Consider the following 19,814-nt stretch of genomic DNA (forward strand, 5'->3'; position numbering starts at 1 on the left):
GGGCGAGGGGGGGGAGGGGGAGGGAAGGGAGGCGACGTTTAGCTGCGGCACCAAGTGCCTATTTATATCAGAGGCTCCGGCAACAGTCACCAACGCCGCACGCATTTTGAGCGAACGCGGGCAAAACGCCGACGGCGTCGACAACAGTTCTGCGTGTTGCCGGTGCTGCTGCATGTCCAAGTTTATACAGCTGATAAAGCTGCTATATTACTCCGTATAGCTCTCTTCAAATTTGCTATCGCAATTGATGCTTCGCCTTTCAGGTGAAACTGCGACAACTTTTTTACTTTACTTAAAGCAGAATAATACCAATGCGTAGTTTCTAGGCTATTCTAAACTTATCAGCTGTATTATAATTTTAGTTTCCAATTACCATTTAATGCTCCTATAGTTTGTACATTCCTCCATTAAAAATATTCTTGAAATGTGTAGCTTAAGCTCATGTGCATTACAACCAAATCTTGAGTCCTTTTCTAAACTTTTCTGATCCGCACAAGCTTGTACGTAGGTTAAAGGTACGTGACACCTTGGTCATCGATAACAGGAGATTCCTTTTTATTTTTGTTTTGTAGAGGCAGTGCAACACAGTAACATAAGCATTTTGGCAGTACTCATGGAAACATTACTACTAATAATACACTTCGTATTGTCTTCTGCGTAATGAGAACGGGAGATTACATAGCTAATTATATACTCACTTTGAAGCACAGGCGATTACTGCGAAAGACGCCACTATAAGAGCCAACAACTTCATGCCGTTGATGCACTGCCGTGCCGCTAAGTATTACGTCATGATGTCTGAAGGGCTGGTAGAAGGGGCTGATAGAAGAGTCGCAGAAAATATTGGAAGCAATATTATTGGCTTGTCTAATGAACGTATTGTTTTTTGGTCGTAGAGAACTGGAGTGGGCGCTGAAAACAGAATTTTCTCAAAATTAACATTCAGGAAAAAAAATAAAATATTGACTTTGAGCAGTACAAAGCTCATTGTCATGCCAGAAAAGACAGCAGCAAGACTGACGCACAGCTGGCAGAAAGAATGAAAAAGAAGAGTTTCGACGATCATACTTGCGGCAAAATAGCTCTGTCGCATGGCGGCATAATTTACGATGGCAGCTGGAAATTTTCCTTAAAATCCGTCAAGCACGTGATGATGGTGATCGGAAATAGAGGGCTTTCGACAACCAACTTCACTGTCTGGAATTAGATGTGTTGGTTCCGACAGATTTATTTCCAGGTGTAAATAAAACAATAATGCATACTATCTTTATTTTGTGAAATATCCATCTTTAAAAAATATCAATTTGTATAACTTACTCGCCGCACATACGGCAAGCCAGCCGAACTTACGTAGGGAATGCTATCATTTTCATTGAAAGTAAACGTGTCCAGTCATTGCATTCTATTATTATGTACCGGTCGGTCCGAAATCAGGAGGTTAACGAGCAATAGAACGCAAAATGATGGGTCTAACTGAAATATGGGTGAAGACCGCTAGAAGACTGAATGTTTAGACAGTACAAGGCACTTTGAAGAAGTACGTTGACATCAAGCAACCATATCAATATCACTTAAGATCAAGAGATGCCTTTGTGGCATGCGCTGGTGCTGCATTAGGAATTTCTAACGTTTTTAGTCGTGGTGAACGAAGACGACATATCCGGCTTCGGCGACAGAGGCGGGGCTGGAGTGGTTATCATCAATATAATCAACCAGAGCTATGTTTTCTCTTGCGCGAAGGACTGCGCCTTCGATCTCCAGTTGTTCTTGTTGCGTTTCAACTGACTTAATCTTCTACCTGCGTTTCCTCATTTCATCACAGCGCTGAATCGTATGCGCGTTCTTCTGAGTTTGCCCTACCTCGGCACCTATTGTTACCTCAATAGAAACAGCGCAGTCCGTAATGTGCTTTATATGGTCCGTTGAACTTCATTTATTCCCATAAAACTGATTAAGGCTATCATCCGTCACTATGTGCTCTGTAATCGATACCGTTCTCTTACTCTGTATACCCGTTACAGCCGTCTTCTTGCTTTCCATCGATCGTTGCGGGGTTTTTAACTTTTGATCAAGAATGTTCGTTGACCTCCAAGTTTCGGACCCATAGGTGAATACTAATAGAATTCACTGACTGTACACTTTCGTTATCGAAGCCAACGGCAGCCTTCGGTACGTTAGACATGCTTGCCATTTATGTGGGAAAATTAATTTTTAAAGCATAGCTTTTCTCGCCTCTCCCCCCAGGTTTGGCGGCCATCGGTTTCTCGACAAGCAAAGCGGGCCGATCCTGGGTACGGTTGTAATCAAGACGGAGCCAATCCTGGAGACTGTCTAATGAAAGGTTATAACTTGGTTGGACTATCCTGGTAGCAGTACATGATTTGACTTTGCACAAGAATTTTATTGTGGTTTGCAGAATGCGGCAATCCTGGAGCCAGTTGTCCAAAGGGATGGATTGTTCAATACTCATCTTTCTTTCTCATTACGGTCGTTCGGCTATAGCTTCATCAGCTAGTGTCTTTGTCTCTTTCTACGGGGTTGGCGCCGGTGTCACACTGAGAAGACACAGTGGAATGCCTCTCACACAGCTGTAGTGCTCACCCCATGCTGTCGTGGAGGACACTTTCGTCGCGGTGCGCAGAGTGGTGTGGGACGAAAAAAAAAAGAAAACATGTGATAGCAAGTGTGCACGAACAGCTGCTACTTTATCGTGGAGGAGTTAGGAAAGGGAGAACTTGCGTAGTGGCGTTGGCTCAAGCATTACAATTGGCGTACTTAAGTTTTATTCGTGCCTGAAATGACAGTTACTGATGTCTCGGTTGGGAGGTAGAATTGAGCATGCATTTGAACATTGTGTAGCGCATGAAATTTCAAACTTTGCTTTCTGCATTCCTAAGTACCTGCCAGAAACACGAGATAATCAATGTCAAAGTATTGAGAGTGCGATGGAAGTCGTCGCGGCGTCGCGGCTTTGAAATCCTCGAATCCAAAACTGCGAAGCTCTTCAATTTCGCTTAAGCAATGTAGACGGCTAGTTATTTCCATGTTGTGCGTTGCTTCAAAACAATAGAGCACTGTCAAAACGTGCATGACGCAACATAGCATCAAAGTAACGCAAACCTGACATAGCGTAAACGTCTACATAAACAAGCATTGCGTCCACGGATACGTAGAGTGCGTATGATAGGCATAATGTCATATTATGAAAAAGAAAAAAATACAGACCTGACCCACTCGGTAAATTGATGCAGTGCGAATAATTTCGCAGCTAGCTGATTACAAAGCTCGTTTGGGGTTGTGCAAAGCGTTAACAGGGGGGGGGGGGGGGGGGCTGGCACAAAAGTTTTATAACAAAATTAATCCCGGTTTTAATGCCGTTTGAGTAAATGCTGTATAGACCGTTTCATCAACGGTGCCGCCATATTGCGATCACAGCGCCTTCTGTCGTCCGGCACATTACGCCGCCATGCTGGTATGTGGAATCGCACATGGGAGTGTACAGCGGACATACTGCTGACGACGAGTTGCAAGGTTTCGCGTTTTACTGGGAGGTCGGAATAGATTTTCGTGATTGGGAAAGTTGTTACAGTGTTGTTACAAAGTTTTTAGCTTCAATATAGCCACAATATCAAATGACGACGGGCTCATAGTCGGTGTCACAGCTCTGCCTGTGATTGAAATACGAAGCGAGTCAAGTATGAACATTGTCGACGCATAAAATACGAGCAGCGTGTTATCTTTGTACACCTAGCCTTGACCTTCTATTAAGGTAGCACTCAGAGGACAGCAATCAGGTGTCTTCGTGTGCCATGGTGTGCCACACCAGCGTGCTTACGAATGCAAGTAACTGCCGAAGCACCAAAAAAACAAGTTTTGGTACTTTTCGTGCTTCTGAAATATTCACGGTACAATTTTTTAAGCGATGTTTACTTCACACCAAGACATCGAGCTTCAAGAAATAAACAACTGCAACATAAATCCACCGGGAAGGTGGTTAACACGGAGTATTCAATTTAAACCACCTGTTGACAGTGGCCACGAATTTGCCCCGATTGACCAGAAGCACGTGACGCGTTGGAAGAATATACGCACTCGCAAGTCTTGAGTAGTGACTAGTGAAGGGCACTTCGCTGATTCGGGAGAGCTGAAAAACGAACTAGCTTTTGCAACATAACTTCATTTTCTCAAGTAATACAGTGTGCGATGCGTAGCGTCAGCCAGACCGCTTGGGAGAGCCCATGTGAACTAAGAGTGGCCGGCATACTTCAGGCATCGCTTTGTTTACAGAACAAGGAAAGACCAAACCTTCAGTTTCTTCGTCGCACATACTGTTTTCATAATACTTCCAGGTTAACTCCCACTAGAACATTGCTTGTCATGCATAATGTTAAAACACATTTGAACAGAGTATCCTTAATGTGCGTGCTTGACGAAATGGTTGAATTCGTCCATTCGCAATACTTAACCGACTCGAACACGCACCTCTCGTTCATATCTATATAGTTTGAGCATGGGTGCCGAGTTTGTTGCCGTGCGCTCACTGGAAACAAAATATGAATATGCACGCAACGAAGCTGATGGCGCCGAGTTGTATCTGTTCATGGTATCAAACCAAATCTGCGCTTGTCTGCAACCGTAGCTGTGTAGTCAACACAGAGTTACGGTGGCTGAAGAGGCACTTCACATTCGCTTCCTAAAGATATTTTTGCCGCCGAATACGGCACGGTGGTAGCCCCTTAGCCTTGAGTCACCTGACATTGCAGCAGTCACAGATGAAAACCGTTAAAGTTGTACTAGTTCTTATTGACACTAGTACCGTTCCAAGTTGCCGCTGCCAGAAACGGTGATTCGCACATACATGTGCGAGGAGGAGAGCGGCGGGGTCGCTGGTTCGAGGCTACGTTTCTTATCGTCGGAATTGGGGTATATAGAAGGCGCCGGCTTCCTACCGAGGCCATAGAGCACCTGTATCACCTTGAGAAGTGAAACTGCACATACCACAGTGTCACGTAAATAAGAGTAGTGGTGGCTTCATGTACTAAAGTATACGACCGCTGTCAGGGTGGTAATCATGTGTATGGTACTCTGACATGGCTTCAGATAGCTTTATTATGTGGTCAGGAGATCGAGGTGCCTGAAATGGCAAAAAAACACTTTAAACAAATCAGCTTGCATTGTTTGTTGTCAATGGTGAATGAAGCAGTACATGACCACGATTTTCGGACATGTCAGGTGGACTTAATGCTGTCAGTCAGTGAGTTTCCATTATGCAGAAACACATATAGCCCTTTATTTAATAGAACTGAAAGCTGAAATTGAGCAAATTTTTCTCATCGTGTTGGGCGTGTCGCCAAAAGGAGGGATAACGAAGCTTCAGACAACGATATTTATGCTGGACTACCCTCGTGCTGTTGTTGCGTACAGTGTTGGTTGCCGTGCTTCACACTATACATATATTGTCTGCTTTGGACGATTTCAGCGAGAATAAGAAGAGAAGCATAAAAAGTGCTTGTCAAAAATGCAATGTCAGCAAGATAAGCTCGAAATCCAACTTCCCATTCTTTTCAAAACACATTGGCGAAAGGCATATAGAGTAGAAAAAAAGAGAAAATAAACAAACGTTATGCTAATTTTCCGGCACATATTTTCTGCTCTTGATATTTGTGCTGCACATTTAGTGTTCAAGTGTGGCAGCAAAGACTTTGACCTAAGTGGCGTACTGACTGGAAAGCAAGGAACGTTTCAGAGACAACACTCCTTAGAGAGACTTCAGCAAAGATCGCGTGAATAAATAAGGACACTACAGAAACCTACAAGAAAGTCCAGTTAATGCAGGCAGATCCTTGGAAAACAGAATTTGCGGTTTTATTTTTCAAAAAAGAATAATATCTTATATTCAATCAAGGCAAAGTGGTGGCAGGGATACGAACACTTCAAATGAGTAACAGAGAGCAAAGGAACCTTCATCCTTGTGCGAACGTATTAACCAGCAAACAAGTATGTGATGGCCGTGATGAAAACAAGCTCCCACGCTGATGCTTCCCTTGCTCGTCCACTGTTGATTGGCTGAACGCTAAGCCGAACTTACTACTCTGCGAGTATATTTCAGAAACAACTCGGGAACACACTGTGCTCAGGTTTGTCATCCGCTGTTTGAAGAGAAAGAATTTTTTTTAGTGATTTGTCATGTTTGTGAAATGCAGAGAAGGCCCGTTGTGTAAGCTAGCTTTTTCTAGCTATCTTCTTATCGTACTGTTCAGGGCTAGCCTAGTTATTCATTTCAAGCTAACTGTTCATGAGCCATGTAACAGTGACTGCGAGGGATTCCGTCACCATGAAGTATCATTTCCTCAAAATTGCATTCAGTGCTTTTAATAACTTTAAAATTCTTAGCATTTTTATGTGGCAAATTATCGTTGTGAGGGAGCATTTATACTCGGTGGTATTGCCCGCCAAGCTGATTTGCAAAGATCAGATGACAGAGCTCGTGCAATAGCAAGGAGGAGCTTGCTACCCTCTTTCTGTGCTGGTCGCCATGGTTAAAGAACCCCAGGTGGTCAAAATTATTCCGGAGTCCTCCACTACGGCATGCCTCATAATTTGAACTGGTATTGGCACGTAAAACCCCAGAAAGGAGAAGAAGAATGGTTGTAATGACTAGGAAAAAACTTGTGATTCAACATGTTACCTCTCCGTGTGTCATAAAACAGCCTTAAAGCAAGCAAGCTTTTATGCCAAATGTTAACAATACTGCTCACTGATAGAAAACTGTGCACTGTTGCTTTCCTGATAGGGCTCTCACTCCTCTACCTGGTAAACTTGTAAAATTTTCATGCGGAGCTACATAGTTCAAGAGGACCTGTTGTCATCATGGGGACTGCTGAGCTTCTTAAGGCTTAGCGTGGGCAGCTTGCAGACCAGTAATCTATCTCTTTTGTTCTTCCTGAAAAGAGAAATGATGAAGCCATGACAAACATGCGAGCGAAAATTGGCGAAACAAAAGACAGTTCAATAAATGAACAAATCAATGTTGTAGGGGAAGTGTTCAGAAATATACCTTGCGAAGATTCTGGCTCTTGTTGTTACTTCCAGTAGTGACATATTCACTGTTGACTTGTGCGTATAGAGACTATAGAGTCCAAAGGGGTGAAAAAATAATAGCAGCGTTTTGGAGGCTGCAGCAAAAAAAAAAAAAAAATAGCCTCTATTACTATTTTGGAAGCGTGGGTGAATTTGTGATTAGTGTCTGTCTAAGATCAGTGCACGCAACAGTGCTCCCTGACAGAAAAGCACACAAACAACACTGTTTTGCGTGTACAGCCTCCCTCATGTTTAGCTATATCGCGCGAGAACACCATAATTTGGTCGTACACCGGCCAGAAGGTAACATCGCATTAGACGACTCTTGCACAGGAGAGTGCTTAATGCACTTGAGAGTATACTTCTGCCGGTCTGGCTGATTAACGCAGCTTAAAGGCGCTCAAATGACTCGTGATGGACGCTCGCGCGATATAGCTTAAAATGCGGGAGGTTGTAAATTTTTTTCTATGGTGTCCTTGTGTGGGCTGGGCTTAGCCCACCCTCGATTAGATGACAATTGTTTCTGCCAGATATTAGTAATATACAGTGATTTTATAATGTCTCAAATGCAATAATCTAAATAATAACGGAGACACATTTGCCACTAATGTGCAATGAATTATTCGCGGTGAATAATTTATGCAGACACAGTCAAAGCTATTTATCATTTATGCTGTGGTCGATGTTAGGAATTTAGCACCGTGACAAAATAACAAGACCTTTGTTTTCGCTGCCTTTGAAATGTAAGAAATATATAATTATTATTGTTTTCTACTTTTAAGAAATGACTACGCGAATGTGTTTTGCCCGCCTCGCACGCAAAGAAATTGCAAAATAGAAAATGCGAGGCAGTGGTTTCTTACTCACCAGTGCGCACGCCCAGAGGCCGTAAGGTTAATCCGCTTTCGTCGATAGCCTCCACACAGACTGCGCTTGGTTCCAGCAAATAATATTTCTGCTAGCTTGCACATTTTCTTAAGCATCACGTCATTTCGCGGCCAAACGCGGCAGTTTACTAATGATAGAAGCGGGGCATCCGTTATGCCAGTGAAACACATCAGCTGATAAAATTAACCGTCTTAAACACGTTCGCTTGGTGGCGGCTATCGAATGTTGGACACATAAACTGACTGAGAAATTATTGTTATCAAACGAAAATTGCTTTAAAACGAACCTGTGTGATGCTGCCCAAAAGAAATGACCACCCTATTCGCAAATATTACCGCTGAAATAGTTGAATCGATAAATGGCCAGCACTGCAACCGATACCAATGGACTGCTCTTATCACACGTCAGTGGGGTCTCAAAACCATTATTGCAGTAATAAAGCACAGAATTTAACTACAAAAGTCCAATAAAACAACGACCCATTTATTTTGTAAAAAATGGCGTGTTAACTATCTTTGTCGGTTATTATATGTACAAGTATTTATCAAATATCTCCAATTACCCCTGTCTTGCGCTAGCTGATTCCAACTTGCGCCTGCGAATTTCCTAACTTTGAGAGCCCTTTGAAGAGAAAATGCGCATCAAAGTATCCGACCAAATTACAGTAGCTCCACGTATACGCTTCACGCTGGAAGGGGCCGCAGTTGATTTTTTGCCCGCTGTGGGCGATCGCTGTTACTTGAGAGCGTTTGGGGCCTGCCTTGGCTACAGGTGCGAGGAGCTCGCACTTCTCACAGCTGTCCCTAGCTCGACGGCCACATTGTAGAGCAGTTGTGCGATATCTGGGCCGGAATACAGGCGTAATGCGAGGTAAACCTTACTCTTTTTGCTAAACTGCAGGCTTGTTCACAGTCAAATTTCGCAGTGAAGGCGTTTTAATACTGCAGTTGGGTGATACAGGGTGTTTCAGCGAACACTTTCAGAAATTCTTAAAGGTTGCCTGTGGCAGATAGCCCAATTCTAGTTCATGAGCTGGTCTACTCGAAGAGGTGGACATTACTTGCACAAGAAATTGAAACGCATAATCAACTAATCAACAAAAAATCACTAATTAAGTTTTTAACTAATTAACTGATGGCCCATATTGCAATTTACAAATTGTAGCTGTGGAGTTCGCAAGGCGGACCCACTTGGAACGAATTCTCGCGATGCCAAGAGTTTCGAGATATTAATTACTGAACTTTGCTGAGAAATGCATTGGCGTTCCAGTTAGGTTCTTAACAAAGTTCAGGAATTAATATCTCGTAACTGGCCATCAGGTAATTAGTTAAAAACCTAATTAGCGAATTTGTGTTAATTGGTCGATTATGCATTTCCATTTTTTGTGCAAGTAATGTCCGCCTCTTCGAGTAGACCAGCTCATTAACTAGAATTGGGCTATCTGCCACAGGCAACCTTAAATAAATTTTGAAAGTGTTCGCTGAAACACCCTGTATAATACTTGCGTGTACGGATCGCTTGCAGCGGTGTTTAAACGAGTCAAAGAATGTTGCACTTAAATGGGGTATTCAAATGCATTCAACAGAAACTGACCATTTTTATGTGTATGTGTGGAATTTTACCACAAACGAGCGAGCAGTTTAGCAGAAAGAGTGCTGCGTATATAACAGGCATTCTCAGTTACGCAGCGCTGTGAGTCATTTCTGCTATTATATTTTCATTTTGTAGCAAAAGAAAATTTGGGACACCGATTAATACAATTCTCGTTTGCAGCAGTACGCGAGGTATGCATGTGGAAATTTTTGAACAAGTAATAAAACGTAAACGGGAAATCGAATGGGTCCTAACCACATTTCAGTTTTCCAATACAGAACACCTGTCATAAATTACGTGTATATTCTTACATGCATCGTGCCTACGTGCACGCGATAATTTCACCAAGACATGTTGCCGTGACTGAATGGCAAAGGATGAACGCTTTGATGTGTCTCGATATAGAGTCATTAATAAATAAAGTGCTGGGCGTGTATTCACAATAATGTTTTACGGCAAACTTTTTTGCAAGGGCCAATCCTTGTATTGGATGTTATATTAAAGCCGCCTGGCCAATGGCAAGGCACCCTTAGGAATGAAACGTTTTGTGAATTCCACCCTTGTTACTTTCACAAGAATTCCGTGTGGGAGGCAGGCTGCAGTTTAAAAATAAATGCTACTCTAACCCATCATATGGCCAAACCAATTCAACAACTTCGTCAACCGCAAAATACAACTCAGACGCAGTCGCTCAAAAGAATTTGTTGCTTTCTCTAAAAGCAGAAGTAGTCTTATTGCCACAAACGAAACACTGTGTGGTTTTAGTAAAGTTCCATGACTCTAAGAAACTTCACTTCGGGGGCCGTCAGACCTGTGGAACGCACGCATGTGTCCATCACTACTCGTTTTGTTTTCAAACACAATAACACACCGGCATAATTACCACAGAGCGAGGCTTGAACCACACACAGAGAGGCCTTTTCTTGCGCGCGTCCCCTCAACTTATATTTGGTTCGCTCCTTGGTTCCAAATAGTCTCTCGCCAAGGATAGAGTGGCGTCCAATATAGAATCCGAGTCTTCGGTCATCAAAAGAAAGCCTTTCAGTTGGCGTAATCCCTGTGAACGAAATTCGAGGGCCAGAATAGTTTTCGTCGACTGATGGTAATATTCTCGGGGCCAGCTGATCCCTTGTCCCTAGCATCGGTAAAATATTTAAGTAGGAGTTGTATGATAAAAAATGTTGCCCTCACGGTGCGTGTGAGTGATCTATAGAGTGTTAAGTACCACAATGTTAAAATTGTGATTATGCTTATTATTAAAGATTTGTTTAATAGATTAAACTTCTTCGTGTAAAGCCTGTAATTGTATGTGTTGCGAACATGTGTCTGACGAGAGCAGCAAGGCTAAGTCGAAGGTCCTATGACGGTGGTCGCATGACGAATGACTTTTTTGCACTCCGGCAAAGAAATGTTACATTCCTTTCAACTACAGCCCGCGCCGATCTCTAAGTTGGTACAATATCGATCTGCGTCTCAGTAGCGTGAGCTGCTGCGAAGAAAGTACTTGAAAATGCATCGGATTCAGCAGGTGGTATAGTCTTACACAGAGTTTTCAAGCGCTATGTTCCACGACGGAAGATAGAGTGCCACTGGCACGCTATCGCTCTGCAAGCAGCTTCTTCCATTGCGACGTGACGCATGCGAAATAGAATGGAATGTCGGTGATCGAATAGAAATTCGTGCGCGCCCACGAGCTGGCCCTCGTGCTGTGCGACGTGATGCACGCGTCAATGATCTGACATATGTGACTGTCGTTAGCAGTAGAGCGCTGTGTGGGCGTGTGGGATCTGATGTTTAATATTATTATTACTGGTTAGAGCACTGCGCTGTTGTGTTGTGGGGGTGGGTGATGGCGGCCGTAGGGGGGTCTGGTTCGATTCGACCATCGGTTACTTAAATTTATTTTTTATTGAAGGGGCCACAAACGATGCGATACGGGAATTTACCTACCGAGAAGTGTCTGTAATGAGCCAAGGAATGCTTCGCATTAGCTAAAAACTTCAGATGCAGTGCAAATATTAAAATCAATGTGAAGCGAAGCCTTAGGGTAGCAGTTATTTAAATTCTGTACAACGAACGGCCATGTGCACAACTGTATTTTCACCTTATGCAACATCTAATATCGTGCATTGTTTTTGTTTAGCCACCGCAAAGTCACAACTTTATTCTCATGCAGTGTGTTCTATTTTTGCAAAGGCTATACCGAATCGCAAACCGCAAATCACTCGTATGCACCGTGTGAGACCTCGATGAAGCAAATTCGCGAGGAAGAAAACGGTGTTCGCCTTATGAGAACGGAAAAATGGTGAAGACAGGGGAACGCAAACAGATGTGCGACACATATGTAAACACAATAAAGGATTCTATATATTTTGTGTGACAGTGGCAAACGCCCAATTCTGGAATATTGGTTAAGTATAGGCACATGACCAGTGGCACTTGCGCAATGGTCAAAGCAAAGATATATATACATATGTATATACAGCTAGAGTGTTTTCGTTTAGCTGCACCAAATCTTTAAAAATTGCCTATGGCAGATAGCACAATTATAATCCTTGACCTAAACTAGTCGATGAGGGGGCCATCAGTACCACGAGAAATCAAAACGCCTAATTGAATAATTAGCCTAATTACGCTAATTTTCTCTATGCAATTCGTGGGACATTTTGAAAATTGATATCTCGAAACTGGTTCAGTCCTGCGAATTCGTTCCAAGTGGATACGCCTTGCGAACTCAGCGGCTATAATTCGTAGATTGAAAGATGTGCCGTAAAATAATTACTTACGAAGTTAATTATTGTAATTAGGTTAATTATTCAATTAGGCGTTTTGACTTCTCATGGAAGTAATGGCCGCCTCATCGAGTAGTTTAGATCAAGGATTATAATTGTGCTGTCTGCCACAAGCAATTTTTTAAAATTTGGTGCAGCGAAAATGAAACGCCCTGTATATATATATCAGGCGTTTTGATGTGCACAACTGTATGGGTCTGAGGATGTATATATATATATATATATATATATATATATATATCAATGGGACAGTTGACTATACCATACGCTATTTGACTAACTTCACGAGCAATCAATACATCCCAGGTACATAATAGCCTGCCGAGATTGTTCTTTTACTGGTCGCTATGTTACAAGTGAGAGGAACTCATTACTTTTTGAAATGTCATGGATAGCTGCTGAAGAGAATATTGCGTGCATGTACATGAAAGAAGAAACATCGCGTCGTGTTTATTTTTGCAAAACTGTTTTTCATTGCCTAGACACAGAGATTAAGATGCACCATCGCGTAGTAGTTTACCATGTTGATGCTGCATCTCGGATTATCACGTCATCTCACGGTTTAGGAAGATACTTCGCGGGTGCTTTTGTTCGTCACAGACGACACACCGACCTAGATGAGATTATCACGTTTCGAAAAACCTGACGGCAACAGTTATGATTACCACTTGCATACACTTCCACCAAATCTGCATTTATGCCTTGTGAGCGCATTATGCATCATTGCTTCCGAGTCAACTTCGAAGAGGAAATGCGACGTGCAGTTTAATGCGCAAAGGGTCTGAGGAGGATCACAATATCTATATGCGCTAGAGATGGGTTTACCTGCCAGTCGACAATATCAAGCGTAATTGTGACAATATGTGCAGATTTTATGACGTGTGTCTGTTTACCTCCACGTTTAGAACCCATCGGCTTAATACTAATAAGATGCAGAGACTTTACACTTTCCTTTTCAATTCCAACGGCAGCCTTCCGTGTATAAGTTTGGCGTGTTGTCGTATAGGTGGTAAAATTCATTTTAAAGCGAAGTTTGTTTCGTCTCCCCCCCCCCCAGGTTTGTCGTTGATTATTGTCCCACCTGGTAAAGTAGGCAGATCTTGGATACGGCTGTAACGAAAACGTGGCCAACCTCGGAGAGAGTGTAATGAAAGGTGATAACTTGGTTGGTCTATCCTGATAACAGTACACGATATGTGTTCAAGCAAAAGCTATTCTGGCTGGCTAGGTGGGCCAATACTGGGGCCAGTGGAACTAAAGGATGGTTTATTCAATACTCGTTATGCTATCGCATGACTAGTCGCTCAGGTGTAGCTTGTGATGCTAGCTTCTTTGTGTCTTTCTCCGGGTTTGGCACAGTGCAAGGTCCCCTCGCACAGCTATCGTGTTCACCCCGGAATGACGTGAAGGGCACTTTCGTCGTGGTGCGTAGAGCGCTATGGGCAAGTGAAAAAACGGTTTGTAGCGCGGTTGCACGAAGAACAGCTGCCATTTTATTGTGGAGGAGTTCACAATGGAAGAATTTGCGCAGTGGCATTTGATGACACGTCTTGTGGTTGCTGGTATGCTTTAATGTGACCTAAAATGATATTTAGCCAAGTCTCCTGTCGGGAGATGCAATATTTCATATATTTGTGAAATGTGGAGACGCATTAAATGTCAAAATTTACGTTCCGAATTTTTAAGTACCTACACCAATATTTGTAATTCTACCAGCACTGCAAGATCATCAGTGCCATGGTTTTGAGAGTATGATAGACAACGTGGTGGTTTTTGATTTCATCAAATGCAAAGCAATGATGATATTTCACCTGGTTGAAAGAATGTGCGTTGCTTCAGGACAATCGGGCACTGTCAACACGCGCATGACATAACATAGCATCCACATAACAAAAACATGCCATGACATCAACACTTACATAAAGAAGCATGCCGTCCACAGATTCGCAGATTGCGTAGGATCGGCATGAGTCCAGCGTAAATACCAGGCATTGTCAGTTATCCAACATTGTGAGTAGTTTTTGCTAGGACACTTTCATTTCATAGCAAAACAGAAAGATGACAACTCGATAAATAAAATTTGATTTGCAGCAGCATACTATAGGCTAGGTTCCAGTCTAGGAGATTGCGTCCGTACAATACCGGAAGTGCAGTGTACAATTATTTCAGACACGTTGCGCCACCTCGTGGAGTCGTATGAAAACGCCGGGTTGGCGGCGTTCCCAAACTTAGGATTGTGAAAAAGTGTGTTATATACAGCTGTTATCGCCGGATCTTACGTTTGCTTCTTCATTACGTGGCGTAGATCACCCTGGCGACCACGTGAGCGCGTTAGCGCTTGTGTACGCCCCGCTATTGCCGTAGCCGTCTTTAAAAAAACGCTTTGCTGGTACCGTGACCGCAACTATGTACGTTCCGCCAGCAATTCCTACGAAAGAAATCGAAACGTTCATGAAAGACGTGTTCGGTTGGGTGATGTCCAACTATGATAAGCCTATTCTGATCGTGAGGGCAATATTCACTACACCAGACCAACCATAGTCACATCTTCGCTGGCTTCCATCTTCACAGTAGTGAAGGGCTCTTAATTTGTTGCAGAAACATTACAAACGTCACAGGTAAATCGTATGGCTCCTAACAAGTATTTTCATTGTCTATATAGGAACGCGTACGCTATGAAAAAAAAAAAAATTACGTGGACCGTGCTTACGTGCAAGTGATAGTTTCGCAGGGACTGACTTACTTTGACTGAACGGGAAAGCTTTAAAGGGACACTAAAGAGAAACCGGAAGTTAAGCTTAAATGGTAGATTATCCTTTCACGATCACAGTCATACCATTCTTACTGCAAACAGATGTTTAATAAGCGAGAAAATAGCGAAAAACTGAAGGATAGGTGCTGACGCCCCTTCGAATTTCCCGCACTACACATTCGTGACGTCGGAGATTACAAACGCAGGCCAGTGCCGATTGGTCGAAAGCTATTTATCGCTGTTAATAAAACGCAAAATGAAATACACCTTAAACGTACATAAACAGCATTCGCCAACTTTTTAAAGCGCTTCAAACGAGGAAGTACAAGTTTAGCGCAAAATAAATAGATAAGAAAAAAATGGCATGGCGCTGCATATGGTAGTGATAGTTTCGTAGTTTCGTTTTGGCTGCATGCATCATCGCGCGCGCCTGTTCCGCTCTACAGTAGTATCAAAGTTGGTCCTTTATTCTATGGTAGTATCTTGGCGTGCCCCAGAGGCCAGTCCTTTCTAGAACAGCTCTTCCCTCAATGCGGCCTTCATCAAACCCCCTACCGGTGCCCCTGCAGCAGCAAACTGGCGGCTCGGTGAGTGCTGAATGTCATTAAATAAAGCCATGAAATAACCACTACCGACTACGTGCGCAACTTTCTACGCTTGTTCTGTCGGGAACATCGGCGCCTTGTGGACGCCTCGCCTTCCATTGACGAAAACGAAGCTCTGCTTTCCGCCGGCGCGGCCGGCGGCTCACCGCCATCGCACGCGGAAACACCTACCGCTCGAGCACGGAGGATCATTTCGCGCTCCGTTTCGCTTAATATCGCTGAAATGCAGTCCTGCTTCCGTGGTGAGCTCTTCGTTGCAAGGTTCAGTGGCAGCAACGGTATCCATCGCGGCGAACGCAAGCGCAGCAGCCATGCAGCCATGATGCAGCCAGCGCCTCGGCCGTTTACGCAAGCGGTGACGTTTCATGGCGCATTCTGATTCGCTGAGAGCATTGAAACCTGTGACGACACTGCTTCAGCACCAAATTTGGGGTGAGAGAAATTGAGGAAGAGATATTTGGTCTTTGTTTACGAATTTCTCCGCTAATATAACTCATATTTTCGCACCCAACAAAAAGTGCATGCGTTCCTGAAAGTCCCTTTTTTATTCCAGCTGAACTTCCTGTTTCTCTTTAGTGTCCCTTTAACTCTCAGTGTATCCCGATGAGCAGTAGTTAACAAATAAAGTCCTGAGCTCTATTTACAAAAATCTCCTAAGCCAGAATTTTTTGCAAGAGCAGATTCTACCCAATCCTGGTAGTGGATATAATATTAACAAAGCTGAATGGAATGGCAAGGGGCACATTAGACCGAAATACTTTGTGTATCCGGCCCCTCTTTCATTCACAGGCACAGTGTGTGGGATGCAAGCTGCCGGTTAAAAATAAAAACTGCGTTAACACATCAAACGGCCAAACCCATTTAGCAACTCCGTCAACTGCAAAATACAACGCTGACGAAGTCGCTTTAAAAATATTGTTACGGAGAGTTGTGCAGGAATGACGACTTTATTTACAGGAGATGGATGATGGTGACCGCGCAATCCGGCCTAGAAGCACTTCGTCCTCCTCTTCTTTCCAACTGCTTCGTGTATGCTCGTTACATCCCCCCACAAGCAGACGAATCCCGTAGGGCAAGTTAGGAGGCATCAGTAGGGTAAAAACGTTTCAGGCCAGCAACATCAGTCACCTGCGTTCTGCTTGATCGCCGGCCATTGCCCAGGAGGCGAGCTATTACATAACAAAGTTCACTCAAACGCTCGAGGACAACGTATGGGCCGCAATAGTGGGACAGGAACTTTTGACACAAGGCCCGCTTGCGTTTCGGTATCCAAAGAAGCACCAAGTCGCCTTTGGCGAATGAAACAGGCCCGTGACGCTCGTCGTAACGGTCCTTTGAAGGGTGTTGCGAGGCCAAAGTGCGAAGACGGGCTATTCGGCGGGCTTCTTCAGCGAGGCACACAGTCTTTGACACAGAATCGTCGTCGTGCAGAATAAAGTTTAAGAAAGTATCGAGAGGGCTGCGCGGTAGCCTTGCATAGAGGAGATAAATTGGGCTGTCGTTCGTGGTTTCCTGTTTCGCCGTGTTGTATGCGTATACGTTATGAAGGGCAGCACGTCGTCCCAGTTCTTATGATTGGAGGAAACATACATGGCAAGCATGTTGGTCAGTGTTCGGTTCGTCCTTTGGACGAGGCCATTGGTCTGTGGATGATACGGTGTGGAGTGACGGAACTCAGAAGTGCACAGACAAAGTAGCTCCTCAACGGCGTCCACAGTGAACTGGCGACCACGGTCACTGATGATAACACGCGGCGGGCCATGATGAAGGACTACGGAACGCAGCAGGAAGAGTGCCACACATGCAGCGGTGGAAGAGGGTATGGCTGCAGTTTCTGCGTACCGTGTGAGATGGTCCACGCAAACGATTATCCAACGGTTCTTATTGTTAGATAACGGGAATGGACTCATAAGGTCAATGCCTACTTGCTCGAAAGGTGTACTGGGCGGTGTCAATGGCTGCAGGGGACCTGGTACAGCGGTGGTTGGTCGCTTGTGACGTTGACACTTTTCACAATTAGCGACAAGGTGTTTGGTTGTCTGGTACATGTTGGGCCAGTAAAATCGCTCTTGCGTGCGGTGTAGCGTTCGCACGAAACCGAAATGACCAGATGTCGCATCGTCATACATGGCACGTAAGACATCGGAGCGGAGACTCTCGGGAACAACTAAAAGAAAACGCGCTCCATTCCCGGAGTAATTGTTTTTATAGAGCAACTCATCACGAATGGTGAAGTGACCGCTGCCTTGAGAAGTACGAGCGGCGGCAAACAGTGGATCCAGGTTGAGGTCATTGCGTTGCTCTCTCTAAAAGTCTGTCGCGTCGGGGAACGTACGAGTAATGGCAGCGAGACAGTCATCAAAATTCTCAGCTTCGCAGTCGGAAGTTGCAAGAGGAATGCGAGAAAGGCAGTCTGCGTCGGCATGAACGTCCGCTCTTGTATGACACCACGAAGTCATATTCCTGAAGGCACAGCGCACAGCGCGCGAGTCGACCCGAGGGATCGCGCAAACCAACCAGCCAGCATAAAGAGTGATCATCGGTGACTATCTTAAATGGTCTTCCGTAAAGATAACATGGAAATTTTTGCACGGGGAAAACAGCTGCCAGGCATTCCTGCTCCGTGGCCGTGTAATTGCGCTCCGACTTGCTCAGACAACAGCTGGCATATGCAACGACATGTTCGGCGTTGTTGTGACGTTGTACAAGTACCGCTCCTATTGCGATTCCACTAGCATCGGTGTGAACGTCAGTCGGGCAAGATTGGTCGAAGTGACGAAACAGGGGTGCTGACGTTAATATTAACTTCAATTGCGAGAATGATGCGTCACACTCCGGTGTCCATGTGAAGGCTACATCCTGTCGCAGAATAGATGTAAACGGGTGAACAATATCGGCAAATCGGGGTACAAAACGAAGAAAATAAGAACATAGACCAATGAAGGAGCGAAGTTATCGTGCTGTCTGTGGTGGTTTGAATGAGCTGACTGCTTCAATCTTACGAGGATCGGGTCTGACGCCATCATTGTCGACTAGATGTCCTAGAATCAATGTTTGACGCTCGCCAAACCGACACTTTTTTTAGTTTAAAACTAGTCCAGCTTTCTCGGTGCAACTCCGAACAAGGCTCAGGTGGGCGATATGTTCTTCCAACGTGCGTCCGAAGATTACAATATCATCCAAGTAACACATGCATATCTCCCACTTTAGGCCGCGTAATATTGTATCCATGAATCTTTCAAAGGTGGCGGGAGCATTACAGAGGCCAAAAGGTATAACATTAAATTCTAATAAGCCATCTGGGGTCACGAATGCGGTCTTTTTCTTGTATTTAGGTTCCATAGGTATTTGCCAATACCCTGATCGTTGATCAAGCGTCGAAACATAAGAAGCAGCGTGTAAGCAATCGATGACGTCGTCGATTCGCGGTAGTGGGTAGACATCCTTCTTCGTCACAGCGTTTAGGCGTCTGTAATCTAAGCAGAATCTCCAGGAGCCATCTTTCTTCCGGACGAGGATTATTGGAGCTGCCCATGGGCTGGACGACTCTTGAACAGCACCTTTGTTTATCATTTCGCCATTAAACCATTTGCGCCATTAAACCCCACTAATAATCATCATCATTTCGTTAACTTGTTCTGCGATAACCTTGCGCTCGGAGGATGACACGCGGTAGGGCTTCTGGCGAATGGGGTGCATGAGCTGAGCCGGTATCTATTCTGGGCCGAGCTCGTGATGATGGTAAATCAAGTGGCGCATCTCCGTGAGTAAAATCGAATGCAGCACCATGTCGGGACAGGATTTGTACCAGTGCATGACACTCAGATGTGCAGAGAGCCTTGCTGATCATACCGAGAATCATCTCTTCAGAAGGGCGATAATCGCATGGAGAGTAAGCAGGAGCGGGCTCTGCAGTGAGTACTGCTATTGAGCTGCATGAAGCTTCATCGAAAAGGGCAATTTTCATGCCTCGAGGCAGGACTACTGGCGTGGCGGAACAATTCAGCGTCCACAACGTTGCTACTCCTATCGTCATGCACACGACAGAGCAAGGCACGAGTATACATTTTTTAGCACAGTTACTGCTCAGGGACCTAATTACGA

At 44.3% G+C, this 19,814-nt stretch overlaps 1 long non-coding RNA gene across 1 annotated transcript in view; it reads right to left on the reverse strand.

Moving 5' to 3' along the window:
• The window catches only part of LOC119445942 (uncharacterized), a 41,606-nt gene extending 40,408 nt beyond the window's left edge, over nucleotides 1–1,198 (reverse strand). The window contains exons 1-2 of the long non-coding RNA XR_005190710.2: nucleotides 1,069–1,198; nucleotides 877–912 (exon numbers count right to left, since the gene is read on the reverse strand). This is a non-coding gene — a long non-coding RNA (uncharacterized LOC119445942). The remainder of the gene's footprint in view (nucleotides 1–876; nucleotides 913–1,068) is intronic.
• Nucleotides 1,199–19,814: the final 18,616 nt, after the last annotated feature.

Source organism: Dermacentor silvarum, chromosome 3 (genome assembly GCF_013339745.2).
Source record: "Dermacentor silvarum isolate Dsil-2018 chromosome 3, BIME_Dsil_1.4, whole genome shotgun sequence".
NCBI classification, from domain to species: Eukaryota; Metazoa; Arthropoda; class Arachnida; order Ixodida; family Ixodidae; genus Dermacentor; species Dermacentor silvarum.